The 16254-nt window shown below is 32.8% G+C and overlaps 1 pseudogene; it reads left to right on the top strand.

Annotated features, from left to right (window-relative positions):
• The first annotated feature begins 3112 nt into the window (after positions 1–3112).
• Positions 3113–14469, top strand: LOC114424034 (annotated as a pseudogene).
• The last annotated feature ends 1785 nt before the right edge of the window (positions 14470–16254 follow it).

Here is a 16254-nt window from a genome sequence, read left to right as displayed (position 1 = left end):
AAACAACTTCTTGTACATGTTGTTCAAGGAGACCCAACCAAGAGTGACACATATGCAAGAGACACCTACAACAGCAGATGAAACATAACATTTATCTTCAATGCACTCTCCAACGTTCAGAAAATAACAGAGTTTCCAAATACATAGACTTCGCTCAATTGACATGTCAAACCTCGTCTACAAAACCAAAAGCATGTCCACCCTAAACAACTTGACAGAAGCAGCCCGGACAACACTTGTCCAGGCTCGGGGGCTTAACAAGCCTGATAGACCTGTAATTCTGATACCTATCCATGTTATCACTCTTGACACCAGATAACTCTTATCCACACTTGGGGGCTTGACCAACTCATCACCCTCCTACTTGCCAAGGCTATTACCCCCGACATCAAACAATATCCCTCGACATAAGACAATCTCCTTCAACACCGACTCAAAGCTTAGGGGGGCTTATGTACTGTTCAAGGTTCACAAAATACACGTGGCACATTATCAACACTTCTCCTGGCTCGGGGGCTTAACAAGCCTGATAGACCTGTAATTTTCACACCTATTGAGATTACCACTCTTGACACTGGACAACTCTTGTCCATAATTGGGGCTTGACCGACTCGTCACCCTTCTACTTGTCGAGGCTACTACCCCTGACATCAAACAATATCCCTCGACACAGGACAATCTCCTTTGACTCCAGCTAAGAGCTTAGGGGGGCTTATGTACTGTTCAGGGTCTACAAAATACACATGACACATTAACTAGTACTCAGATGTACACGTCAACCCTCCATGTCAGCCCTGACACAAGAGCATGGACACTCAACCCTTAGCAGTTGGGCTCTCAACAGATAGGTTATCTCTAACCACTCAATTATTTGAATATATTGTCATCTCTTTGTCTCTTGGCAAGTATTCAATTATCTACAAAGCTACACATTATATGCAAGGTATAGTTATCTACTAGCAATTATCTCTAAGATACATGTTATTTGTAACATTATCTATAAACTACCTTTATCTACTGGCTATTATCTACAAGCCAGTAATTATCTACAAGGGTTGTTACGTCACTATAACAATCCCTATCAACAAGGACCCGTAGCTCCCTCTACACACTATAAGTACTAGGTTCCCTCGTACTCTTTCCATGAACACACACTCGCTCACATATGCATACATATACATACACATTCATACTCTCTTAACTCAAGTACTTACTTGAGCATCAAAATCATTTGTTTTGCATGTTCCCCCTCTTGGCCTCCTAACAAAGGCCACTCTCAGTCTGATGTGCGAAGTCCGAGAGTCCACCTTAACCACATTCATCCTAACGTGCACCAACTCCAGATTTTGGTAAGTACACAATTTTTTTATCACTAAAGAAGATTAAAACTAATAATAAATATATCAACACTCACCTATATTTTATCATACTAGGTATATTGATAAAATTATAAGTAGATCAGCCTTACCATTAGTCCTTCAACTAATAACAATTTCTACAATAATTTTGTGTATTTCGCATTGAAATGTGACTATTCATTAATATCAATATGTTGGATCTAGTATGTGGCATCACTCTAATATCACGTATATTTTTCTCCTAATATATTATTATTACTTTATCAAAATCTCCATTATTAATCATTTTATCTTTTTATAGCTTCATCTTTGAATTTTGTTATTATGTGGTGGAGAAATAGAAGAAAAGATTGTTGTTAATCAGTGCTCTTAGGACACTGGTTAAAGAACTAAAAAAATAAAATATTTATTATAGAGATCATATGAGAGTGTAAACAAAATCATGAATAGTATATTTTTTGCATCTCAATAAAAATATTTATATATTTAGTTTCTTAATCAATGTCCCAAGGACACACTAATTAACATTTGCCAAAAGAAAATATGATCTAAATTTTGTTATCTAAATATTTACCTTTAGAGCATCTATCATGCATGATCGCTTAAATCAATTGGCTATCTTAATTTTGTGAACCTTACAATTTTATATAAATTTAAGCACTCAACACAAAATTTCACTCCAACTAAATGTTATAAAGATCAGACCAATCATTGACTTGGTGAAACTACTTGATTAATGGGTCAATGATTGAATTAATGAGTCACAAGTTATACTGTCTAGTATAAATTATAGGAATTAAAAGTATGGTATATTGCATTCTACCCTAACCCACCAATCACTAGCTCTAATGTTATCTTTAGAGGAACCATTACTAATTAATTTCTCTCTTTATAGCTTCATCTTTTAAATTTGTTAGGTAGTAGTTAAGAGATAAAAAGATATACAAATTGAAATTAGTTATCTAAAGATGGAAGTCAAATCTTCAAAATATTTGAATATTAACTTGCTAAACTTTTAAAATAGATATTCATTTAATTATTTCTTGAATTTACATTTAGAGGAACAATTATTCATGTGTCTAATAATTCTCCAATTTCTAACCCTTGTGATTCAGTTAAAAGGTGTATTGTCCTTCCATGGAAATTAAATGCAAGCAAACCACTCGAACAATTATTCATGTGTCTAATAATTCTCCAATTTCTAACCCTTGTGATTCAGTTAAAAGGTGTATTGTCCTTCCATGGAAATTAAATGCAAGCAAACCACTCGATCAATGAGTGACCACTTTATGTTGTCCTATATATTCTGAGTGACAATGAACATTTCCCTCAATTGAGAAAAAAAATCCAAATACTAGAAGTCTAGCACATCTCAAATGGCCTTCATTTTCAAGCTTCTCTCCTTCATTATCTTCCTTGATTTGATTTTCCAAGATAATAACTCATTTATGTATTCTCTTTTAGAGACAATCTTTTTTGAAAAATAGTTGGTCACTAAACATAAACACCTCTTTTAATAGGATTTCGACTCTTAATTTATCACGTTGTGAGAAGCTAATTTGTGTTGTTAAATCCAACCCGCCTTGATAATTAACATAACATACATATATATGTCACATAACTGATAACACTTTGTGCAAGCAATCAATTTTTTTATTTATTAATATTCATGGGTCATATTGCAGGTTTTGCAGCAGATTTCTCCATTGAGAGAGGATTTAGCATTAGCGAATCACAAACGTTAAACTGGGCACATGGCATGCCACAGTGGAAAGTGAGTGTCACTAACAAATGTGTGTGTGCTCAAACTGCAATGGATTTAAAAAAAAATTGCATCAATTTTGAGCCTTTCTGATAATGTATATGTCTTCTAAAAAATGATCAATTCTTTAGAACCGGTGAAACTATGAAGTTTTTGTATGCATGACTTCCTAAGTTTTCATTTCAACCCATTTTTTCTATAGGAGATTGTAATTAATCAAAGTATGAGGATAGCAATATTGTTTATTTGCTCAGATTTAATCAATAAAAACTACAAATTAAATGATTTTTATTATTTGTAAGTGAATATTTGCTTGCAATATTATTCTGTGAATACTGGGTAAGAAGTATTTCAAATGTAAAATTTATAATTTTTTAAAGTATTTTAAATATTTGAAATTATACACGTCCGAGGGGAACTAATCTTAAAGTGAATGAAACTGTTTGAAAATAAAGAAACTATAAAAACCAATATTTAAATCTTGCGAAGCTGAATAGATCAATCAATTATTTCGAAACACGTATGATGAAAATTAAACGTACTCCCGGCAATAGGCATGCCAAAATAACGTAAAAAGAATTAAGGGGAAGTTAAGTAACATAGCTCAGTTATTTATTAATTATGAATCTTTATTAGCATGTTTGTATATAGACTTAAATAGATAAAACTAAAAATTCTTTTGATTAGAAGTTCTCTGGATATAAAATAAATTACTTAAAAACGATTTCGTTGTCTCAAATCAAAATTCATGGAACAATGCGTATGAATTATGAATCATCAATTTATATATTATAAAAAAGTTTTTTTACGTTTATTTTTAATTCATAAAAATACACAATTATAGCAACTAAGAAAATAACGATAAGTATTTATTAACAACTATAAAATATATATCGTAAAATAGGATTTTGTCACTTATTAGATAGATGTCAAGTGACAACACCACGTTGATTCTTTTCTTGCAAAAATACTGCTAAAATATGTTATTTTATTTTTTGATTCATAAAAATACATAATTATAGTAAAAATAATTACTATGAGTATACATTTGAATTAAGAAAATTATGACCGATATATATTAATTAAGGTAGTTAAGATTATTTTAAATTATGATAATTAGATTAGAAAACCGGCTAGGCGGACATGGAGAGTATTCCCCCGCTCCCTAATCCCAGGGAGATTATTTTCTTCTGTTATTGGCTTCGTAGTTTTTGCAATCCCCAAAATTAAAAAAAAATATTAATTTTAAATTCTAAAACAAGTAAATTTAAAAAAGATTATTGTTCTTTTATTACTTGTTGTGTTTTAACGGTAATTGTGTATGCATTAATTGATCTATATACTATTTATAAAAGAGAATCCTCTGGAAATTCCTAAAATACTCCTGCTTAAAATTGTGACCATTGTCCATTTCTTTGGTTTTTTGGTCTTTTAGCCCTTTAATTTTCCACTCTTCTCCTTCTTACAGGTGTCTCATTTTACAGATTATGGCTTTTACACGTGTTTGATTTTGCATGTTGTGCATGTGCTAGCGTTTGCTTCTTTACGTGGTTTCTTGCATTTCATTCTTCATTCTTCAGTTTGCATTTTTTGCTTTTCATTTTTCCAGATACAGACTAGCTTTGGGTTCTCTTTGGTGTTGTTTTGATGTATGTTTTCTTACATTCGGTGTTAGCTTATGGTTTTTTGGCTTTTCTTTTCTTACATGCATATTACCTTTCCGGGTTTTGACTTTTGTTTCGGTGTTGTTTTCATGTTTGTTTTGTTACATGCATGCTATTTTTTCATTTTGCTCTATTGGACGATGTTTGGTTTGCATGTTTGGTTATTGTGTTTGTCTGTTGGTGGTACTTCTGCTGTTCTGTTTTGGTGCTATTTTCATGTGTGTTTTCTTACATGCATGTTAGCTTCTCATTTTTCTGTGTTGAAGGAGGTTTTGGATTTTTTCTTAGCTTATCGTGTTTCTCTTTTGATGGTGGTTTTGTTGTTTTTTTGCAGTATTATGGCACGTTCTCCAGACAAGATAAAGAGCATCGATGGCTCAAAAGAAACTCTTAAACTTAGTGTGAGGATCGGTGATCTATGGTTTATTGGCACGCCTAACAAATTTGAGCAAGCTGAGATAGTGTTTGTGGACTCCGATGTATGCTTCAATTTTGTGTTTTTTTTTTTGTAGATTTATTACTTATTACTTATTGTTTAGTTCATTGTGTTGTAACTTTAATGCAATCCAGGGTGATGAGATCCACGCTGTTTGTAAACAAGACCAATTAAAGTAAAAAAAGATGGACTTGAAAGAAAATTGTACTTATGTCATGCACAATTTTAGAGTGCTAAAAAACAATGGTCAGTACAGAGTGTGTGATCACCAATTTAAATTGGTGTTTATTGGGGTTACTGTTGTGAGGGAGTGTGTTCTAGAGGACATCCCTTTTAGAAAATACAGGTTTGCTGGATTTGCGAATGTTGTGGCTAGCCAGTTTGAACCTGGACTATTGGTTGGTATGTTAACTTATATTTTTGCAATTGAGTTTATTTTGAAAGTTTTTCTCTTTTTGGAATTAAATAACATTCCTTGATTTTCCTACTTGCTTTAGATGTTATTGGTGTTGTGGAGGAGGCTGTCTTTCGCCAAGTTTCAGGAAAAGGTAGAAGGGTAGTCTTTAAACTAAAGGACTTGAGGTAAAGTTCGATTCTTGGTAACAATTTGTGTCATATGCTTTGTCAAGTTGTGGCTATGATTACATTATTATTAACTGATTGTCTCATAACTATTTGTTTCTGATAGCCAGCAATTGCTATCTTGCACTTTGTGGGATGATTATTGCTTGCAGTTTTTTAAGTTCTTAGATGATTATGAAGGTGATGGCCCGATTACAGTTCTATTGACCCATTGTAGAATAAAGGAAGCGCAGGGTATATCCTTATCTTGAATTTATTGATTCCTCTGTTTATGCTATTGCATGTTATGGTTCTGTTTTTTTAAATGATTTAGGATCTTATCCCCCATCGGTCAGCAATTCTTTCAAGGCTTCAAAGTTAATTATTAACCAACCCGTGATGGAGATTCAAGAATTAAATGAACGGTATTTTTTGTATGTGTTATGTAATATATGTTGATCATTTTTTGTCTTATTTTTGTTGTTGATTCTATATTTGTAGGCTTGCAGAGTTGGGCATTGAGGCCCGGTCAGGTTTTAAATCCCATGATGAAGGGAGTACACAGCTTTCAGGTTCTATCCAATTATCATCAAAGGAATCATTCTTTGGCAAGGCTGAGGCAAAGACTATTGTTGACATTAATACCATCTCTGAAGTAATGATCTTATATAGATTTTAATTCTTTGCCCCGCACTATCTGAAGTTTTTTGATTTGATGTGTATGCTGTTTCACACAGGAAATTGTTTGTGTAACTGTTGGCACAATTACTAGGATTGTTCTGGACAATCATTCATGGTGTTATACAACTTGCATTCAATGCCATAAAAAAAGTGATGCAAAGATGACGCCCTTTACATCTACATGCGGCAAATACAATAAGGAAGTTGTGCTTAGGTCATTGTGATCTTTTAAAATGTTGTGTATTCTTCATACCTTCATCATTTTTTCACTATTGGTGCATATGGTAGCAGGTATAGGCTTAAGGTGATGATTGACCAGGGAAATGAAAGCACAAAATTCCTGCTTTGGGACCATGAATGCAGTGAATTAATTGGTCAATCAGTTGATGCAGTTAATAAGCTTAAAATTGAAGTGTGCTTTTGGATTCAAGAGTAACTCTTTATGTTTAATATGTTATTTTTTGTTTGTGTGATACAATTATTCTCTTTGGACAAGGATGGTGATGTTGATTTGAATGCTTCACCCCAAGCACTTGATAAGCTGCTGGGTTATGAACTTGCTTTCAAGATAAAGGTGCAACCCAAGTTCAGGAATTCTGCTGTTTTGAAGTGTTCAGCTGACTCAAGCTTAATAAATGCTGTGATGGATATGCTAGCTAATGCTAAGGTAATGTTCAATGCAAGTTATTTGACATTAACTATTGTGAAAACTATGTATTCTATTCATATTTATTTGTTTTGCATGAGTTGTGTTATCTTCAATGTATGTCTTATTCAGACATCTTCAAAAATGAATATCCCAGTTTCTGATTCCAATCATTCAGCCCAACATGAATCTGTGAGTTTTGAACACTGCTCTCGTTTTTTAATATGATCTTTCTTGCAATTCTTGCATTTTGACACTTCATGGCTTTCAACTTAGCATTCAACTTATTCATTGCTATTTGTATTATCCAGCAATCTATGTCTGTGACAGCAGACCATGATCCACTGCTTGGACTCCCCTTGACGCCTACAAAGCGACATGCATTTCATGATTGTGATGATGAAGCAAGGACCTCTCAAATTTCACCTGCACAGCTTTCATCCAACAAATTAAAAAAAATATGGCGCAATTTAGTGCATTTGGTTGTTTGCAAGTTATGTTGAACAATTTTTTTTGCCCTGCTATTTGTATATTGTAAATTGGCTCCTACCTTTAATTTTGTTGTGGTGGTGTTCCTTTAGAACTTTGATCACAACTTTTGTTTAAATTTGAATCCTATTTTGTATGCAAGTATTCTGGGATTTTAGTTTTGTGGTTTATCCGATGTCACCTTAACTATTGCACTATATTTCAAAATCCTTATTTGTTCAATTGTTAAAATAAATATCGACAAAGCATGGTTATATTAATGGTTATAAAGGCATGTTTCAAGAAACTCGACCTATGCAAATGTTATGAATTCAAATATATCGTGAGAGATAGAACAAGTAAGATTTGAAAATACAAATCAGAGATTGCTAGACAGAAAGTTCAGAAAACATGTTCTTCACAATCATGATAACTTAAAATTCAATTAAAGTTTTAGCGGGCCATTAAAGCATCTGATTTTAAGGTGTACATCCTTAATTGTCTCAGCACAAAGTATTCACAGGAAACAAATTAAAATATTAGAAATAATGACCACGAAATATTGATTACTAGGACAACTAAACCAGCATTCATATCTGATTAATTTTCTAACAGCAGAATATACACACCAAGACAAAAGTATCAGCTTTCGAGTCTTGAGAAACATGATCTTGGATCATCAATAATATGTAATTAAGTGTTTCTTTATTATCAATCATCGTTTAGCATGATTTGTTATTTTAGATGGCATTTTTTGCTTGATTTTACTTTGGCAAATGTAGAATCGGATATTTTATAAATTTACTCCATCTTTCATCATATGTCTCAATATGATGTACAATTAATAAGACAAGTAAAAAAACAATTTCTCTTTAGGTTGACATCCTAATTCTACCATGCATAACATTTTCCATATCACATTTCTTATAGATGGCGCCAAAGCATAGGTATAATAATGGTTATAAATGCATGTTTAATCATTTTAGTGCATTTAATTAGCTGTCAGCATTCATAATTTTAGTGTTTTTCCTTATGCTTACTGTTTATTACTTACTTTTAAGGTTTTAATGTGGTCATCAAAACCATGGCTATAATCATGGCTATACATGCATGTCTAATCATTTTTATCAAAGTATGATACATTTAACCAGCTGTCAACATTGATCATTTTAGTCAACAAGTCAAGTTATGTCTTGGTCCGAGTGGAATAGCATTTTTTTTCTGCATGTCCATGGACTTTTGCAATTTTAATTTACCATGTATTGTAACATTCAAACAAGAAATCACTAAAAAATTTATAATTCAGTCAAGATTAACAACAATCATCAAGAACATGGATAACCATGAGCATGCAAATCATAGTGATACAACACAAGCCATGACAAAGAAAAAAGGTATCAGGCAACACAAAGTTAATGATCAGGCTCAGAATATTGATTGTAAGCAATTCAAAATATTATCTTCCAAATTACAGTTAATAATTGTAATTAGTTTGTTGATTTACTAATACAATATCCACATTTTTTTCACACAAAGACAAGCAAGTTGTAAGGTGCATTCAATATTATGCGAATCCATTCCACATTAAATAAATTCCACTAAACTTAGATTTAATTCACTTTTTTAGTTAATATTCGTGATTCATCAGAGGATGAGAGTTTTGAATCAACACAAGGTACCAATCAAAATCTACTTTATCAAATTAATTTTCAACATTATAATGCTATAATCTAATCTAAATGCAATTTTCATAGGTTGTGCTTCAGTTTCTTCACCTGAAAATCAAAATTATATGTCCTCAGCTAATAAGCCTGCAATTAATAGAGAAGGTAACAACTAATATTCATAAACACTATGTTATTAGCTTACTGTCGAATATCTTGCACTGTACAAAACTACTTTTGTTTATCGTGTTCCATTTTACATGTTTTCCTAAAACATTTTCAATAACCAACCTCACTTTGCCATATGTCATTAAATTATTTCAGGATATTCTGATCTTGGTGACCAACTCATGCAGTGTAGCCACTGTAATGCAAATATGTGGTATGATGAAAGAGTCTCAAAAGATAAAAGAACTACAAATCCAAGATTCAGTTTATGTTGTGGAAGTGGCAAAGTTGAACTTCCATTGTTACAAAATCCACCTAAATATCTCTGCCAACTTTTGTATGATCATGATACATCTGATAGTAAAAATTACCAACAGCACATAAGGACATATAACATGATGCTTGCTTTGACTTCTGCTGGTATTAAGTTTGACAAATCAATTAATCATTCAAGAGGGCCTCCTACAATAAGAATTCAAGGTCAACAATGTCATAGAATAGGTAGCATGTTACCAATGCCTGGGAAAGAACCAAAATTTGCACAATTGTATATCTTTGACACAGAAAATGAAGTGCAGAATAGGATTAATACAATAAGGTAGTTAGTCTTTCATTGTTATTATTATAAATGCACAACATTGATCAACAATGTTACATTTAAATATAATTCAATTGTTTATTCTGCATTGCTAATCTTGCAATCATCATATATATAATTGTTTGCTTTGCTCAGCAGTTCACATAATCAAATCCAAGAGCACATTGTTTAACAACTTAGTGAGATGCTGGATGAATACAACGTGCATGCAAAAACTTTCAGGATGGCCAGAGATAGATTGCAAGATGCTCAAGTGGATAATATCAAGTTGAAATTGATTGCTAATCGTGAAAAAGATGGTCGTACATATAATGTACCTATTGTTCCTGAAGTTGCAGCACTAATAGTAGGCGATTTTGATGCAAATTCAAAAAGAGATATTATTATTGAAACTCAGCATGGACAACTACAAAAGATCCATGAATTACATTCTAGCTATCTAGCTCTACAATACCCCATCTTATTTCCTTACGGGGAAGATGGATATAGACCTGATATCCTACATAGCAGTCGATCAGATGGTAAGAAAAGGAAAAGAAATCGTCTTACAATGAGGGAGTGGCTTTCTTATAGGCTACAATGCAGATCAAATGAGTCCAAAACTTTGTTGAATTCTAGGAGACTATTCCTACAATTTGTTGTTGAGGGGTATACTATGGTTGAATCAGAAAGGCTTTCTTACATCAGAAATAAATAAAAAAAACTTCGAGTTGACAAGTTTTGTAGCTTACAACAGTCATTGGATGATGAAAGCACGAAAGGCCTAAATAAAGGTAAAAGAGTCATTTTGCCTTCAACTTTTGTTGGCAGTCCGCGCTATATGGATCAACTTTATTTTGATGGTATGGCCAAATGTAGTCATGTGGGCTTCCCAAATCTGTTTATTACTTTAACCTGCAATCCAAACTGGCCTGAAATCCATAGATTGCTGAATCCGTTGAATCTGAAAGCAACAAATAGACCAAACATAATCTCCAGAGTCTTCAAACTAAAGTATGAACAAATGCTTATGGACCTGACAAAGAATCACATGCTAGGGAAAGTTATTGCATGTAAGTTGATTCTAAGTTTGGTGAATTTATATTATGTGTGACATTGTTATTTTACACTGTCAATATTAACCACACTACCATATCTAATAACTTTAATTGATGTTTATTAACAGACTTACTAATAAATTGCAGATATGTATACAATAGAATTTCAAAAATGAGGGCTGCCTCATGTCCATTTGTTGCTTTTTTTTACATCCTGATAACAAATACCCATCCTTAGATGAAATTGATCAAATTATATCAGCAGAGATACCTTCACAGCAAGATGATCCAGAACTGTATTCATTAGTAAAAAACCATATGGTTCATGGTCCATGTGGAACTTTGAATCCTGGATCTCCATGCATGAAAGAAGGCAAGTGTAGTTGTTTCTATCATAAAATGTTCCAGACGCATACTGTTTTAGATGCTGATGGTTTTCCAGTCTATCGTAGAAGAAACAATGGTAATGCAATTGAGAAAAATGGTGTTATAATTGATAACAGGTATATTGTACCTTACAATCCAAGATTGCTTAGAAAATACCAAGCACATATCAATATTGAATGGTGTAACCAAAGCACTTCTATCAAATATATATTTAAGTACATCAACAAGGGATATAATAGAGTAACTGTTGTTTTGATTCATGAAGATAACGATCAAACTCAGAATGGTGGCACTCATAATGATGAGATCAAAGAATATCTATATTGCAGGTATTATTAAAACTTGATCTCTAATTTATCTGATCATCATTGTTATAACAACTACTTCTATCTTCCTAACAGATACATATGTCCCTGTGAATCTACTTGGAGAATCTTTGGATTTCCAATACATGGCAGAAAACCTGCTGTTGAAAGATTACGCTTCCATCTTCCAGGCCAACATAGTGTTCTCTATGAAGACCATGATGATATTGATGATGTATTGTCTAAGCCAAGTATCTCTGATTCAAAGTTTATTTCATGGATGAACACCAACCAAAATTCTGTTGAAGGGAGAAATCTTACTTATGCAGAATTTGTTTCTAAGTTTGTATACAATCAGAAGAAAAGATGTTGGCACCTTAGGAAGAAAGGCTACACCATTGGTAGATTACTATGGATTTCACCAATTACAGGGGAATTATTTTATTTAAGAATGATGCTTACTGTTTGTAAAGGACCTACCTCATTTGAGGATTTAAGAACAGTTGATAATGTTCAGTATCCTACATATAAAGAAGCATGTTTTGCTATGGGAATTTTTCAAGAAGATAAACAATTCATTGAGACAATCAAGGAAGCAAAAGACTGGGGTTCAGCACATTATATAAGAAAGCTATTTGTGTTGTTACTTTTAACTGCAACAATGTGCAAACCTGAACAAGTTTGGGACCAAACTTGGCATTGGATGGCTGATGACATTGTCTATAATTATAAAAAATCATCAACAAGTCCAGGTTAGTGCTAATTTCCCATCACACAAATCAATATTGATACGACACATAATTTAACTTTTTTCCCTTTTGTGTATTAGCATTACAGCTTAATGATAGAACTCTTCAAAATCTGGTCTTGCTTGAAATTGAAGAACTCCTGCAAGCAAATCAAAGATCGCTTAGAGACTATCCTTCAATGCCATATCCAGAGGATGCGAATTGTCCAGCTTATCTAGACAATAGCCTTATATTAGCTGAACTGAATTACAACAATCAAGAACTTAGATCAAAGTTTGAACATCTATTTTCTCACAAGACAGGTACATTAACTACAGAGCAATTTACCCCTCTGAAAATTATTATGTGCATTTCCTTCTTAGCTTTTCTCATCTATAAATTAGTATTTCAACTTCATTCATTTTTGTTTAAATCTAACACCACATATCGATAATTCCAGACGAACAAGCATCAATTTACAACCAGATTGTTGAAGCTGTTAATAAAGATGAAGGTGGTATGTTTTTTCTCTATGGATATGGAGGTACAGGAAAAACATACATTTGGAAAACACTTGCAATTTCACTGAGAGCTGACAATAAAATTGTAATAATGGTAGCCTCTAGCGGGATAGCTTCTCTGTTATTGCCTGGAGGTAGAACTGCACATTCAAAATTTAAAATTCCAATTTCAGTTTTTGAAGACTCAACTTGCAATATCCATCAAGGAACTCAATTAGCTTAACTATTAAATCAGACAAGTCTGATCATTTGGGATGAAGCACCCATGGCTCACAAATTCTATTTTGAGGCACTTGATCACAGTCTTAGAGATATCAAACACAACTCAAAGGACAATAAAATCTTTGGAGGTAAAGTCATGGTCTTTGGTGGAGATTTCCGGCAGATCCTGCCAGTCATTCCAAGAGGCAGCCACTCTGATATTGTTAACACAACAATTAATTCCTCTTATCTATGGGATCATTGTCAGATCTTGAGACTGACAAAAAACATGCGCTTACAAAACAACATGCAAGCAACAAATCAAGAAGAAACTGCAGCTTTTGCACAGTGGATTATAGATATAGGTGATGGTATTATTGGAGATGAAAATGATGGCTATGCTACTATTGAAATTCCACAGGAACTATTAATCACAAAATATAATGATCCTATTCATAGTATAATCAGCTCTACATTCCCAGATCTATCTCATCATTACAATGATCGTGAATACTTCCAAACCAGAGCAATATTAGCTTCTACAAATGAAACAGTACAACAAGTTAATGATTATATGCTTACAATGATACCAGGTGATCATATACTAAATTATCTTATTTTGTTTTTCATCTTTTAGTCAACTTTCCTAGATTTTACATTTTTGGTTGATGAATTTGATTTTTTATGTCTAAAATATTGATAGGTGAACAAATGGAATATCTAAGCTCTGATTCAGTTGACAAATCCGAAACCATTGAAAGTTGTCATTTCCGCTCACTCACAACTGAATTTCTGAATTCATTGACAACATCTGGCTTACCCAATCATTGTCTCAAACTCAAGATTGGAACACCAATAATGTTATTAAGGAACTCAGACCAAACTCAAGGGTTGTGTAACGGTACTAGGTTAATTATCACAAGACTAGCAAAACATGTTATTGCAGCTGACATAATTTCTGGGACAAATATCGGAGATCATGTTTATATCCCACGAATGTCTAGGTCACCTTCACAGTCACCATGACCTTTTAAGCTATTGAGGAGACAATTTCTGATAATGCTTTCTTATGCCATGACAATTAATAAATCCCAAGGACAATCCCTATCTTCAATTGGACTTTACTTGCCAAAACCAGTTTTTTCACATGGCCAATTATATGTTGCATTATCAAGGGTCAAGTCAAAGAAAGGACTTCGAATTTTAATACATGATCAGAAAAAAAAAATTACTTCAACCACCAATGTGGTTTTCAAAGAGGTCTTTACAAATATTAAAAGGTAAATCCAATTTATTTCTGATTGCAAATTTAATTCTAATCACAACTGTATTTGCTTCTTACTCATATGATCTTTGATATACAGTTAAAACATCATCAAATGAGCCAATCTATAATTCATTAATTTAAAAAAAACCAGTCTTCCGTTATGTAGTGCATTTTCTTATATGCTGCATTTTAAATTTTCATTCCTTTTCATGAACTCCAAATTAACCATTTCTTTCATGAATTGCATGAAAGAAAAAAAAATGCTTATCTCAATTTAAATACTACCATTCAACAAATGAATTCTATATGTTACTCTGCCTGTTTTCCTAGGATAATACACTTATTATTATTCTTTTAGTATAACCATTTATCTTTTGTTAGATAATCAATTGCCCTTGGAAAATATTATCTATGCCAAATCATTACCGACTTCAACATTAGACAGGTCATTCATCAGATAATGCAAATTGTATTTATAACAATAGAAAAAATTAACTTCCTTTTTGTTATATTCAACAATAAAAATACCTCTTCACCTGCCTCCACCACCACAGTCCTTCATACTTATCATTCTGTCAATGCTCCACAGTTCCCAAACCACTTAACTTGCCATCACTTACACCCCCCCCCCCCCGAAAAGCAATGACCCTTCCATCACCCACTACTTTACATCATCAAACCACGATTCCTTTCTCTACCACCTTCATTTCAACTCTAACCAAATCATTCTCTCAAAGCAACTAGCACCATGACTTTCACTTCATCGATTGCCTCAAGCAAGGTAAGCCCAAACCCAATACCTCACAGCATGTTCATTCATTTCCTGATTTTTTCCTTGCCTTTGCTTAGATTTTTCATCCATATCCCGAACCAAAATTCAACATCTTGCCATCTATATTTGTGACTTTTCGAATTGCAATTTAGGACAGACATATTGAACAATTTTACGTTTGAATCCACCATTGTCTCACTCAACTTTCTTTCCTGTGGCAAAGCCCTAATTCAATTTTCCCTGCTTCTACTTCATTTATTTGTACCCATTGTCTTAGGTTTCTTGCATACTACGTTATCATCTATCTTACTCTTTAGATATTAGTAACGTTTAAATCATATTTTTGCCCCCCACACTTTTTGCATTCATGTTGTGCTTTTATGGCAATGCATGTTCTATTTGGACATTTTGTTGATACTAATTCAAAAACCTGTTCCAGTGGTTCTGATGTTCTATTGTTAAATAGATAGTAAGAAATTTAAATATTAATTTAGTTTTCTTCATTGCTAACGAAAAAATTATCCAATAATTTTGAATGATGCTATTATATTGTCACTGTCAATGGACCCTAGGTAGCATGCCATCTAGAATAACATTTGAATCATGCATGTAGGAAAAAACAGCATATGCATATCCTGTGCGATTATGCCCCACCCTAAACAAAACAGAAACAAGATTAAGTTAAACCTTTTTAAGTGCCTATTAAATTTCGTAGCATTCTATTACCATTATTTCCAAGTATTGTATTAAGATTCTAAGTTGTTTGGTTATATACATCATCTGTTACATTGTTTTTATAATGCTGACTCTGCCCTTTCAAAGTTTCTTGCTTTTGGTCCTTAATTAGGGTTATGAAGTGTATTTTCTTATTTGTTCTATCGTATCATCTCTGATATACATCATCTGTTATATTCTCTTTATAATCTTGATTCTGCTCTTTCAAACTTTCTTGCTTTTGGCCTTTAATTCGAATCATGAAATGCATTTTCTTATCTGTTCGATCATATGATCTCTGATTAAGAACTTTTGT

This window comes from Glycine soja, chromosome 8 (genome assembly GCF_004193775.1).
Source record: "Glycine soja cultivar W05 chromosome 8, ASM419377v2, whole genome shotgun sequence".
Lineage (NCBI taxonomy): Eukaryota > Viridiplantae > Streptophyta > Magnoliopsida > Fabales > Fabaceae > Glycine > Glycine soja.
This window is presented reverse-complemented; position numbering and strand designations above follow the sequence as displayed.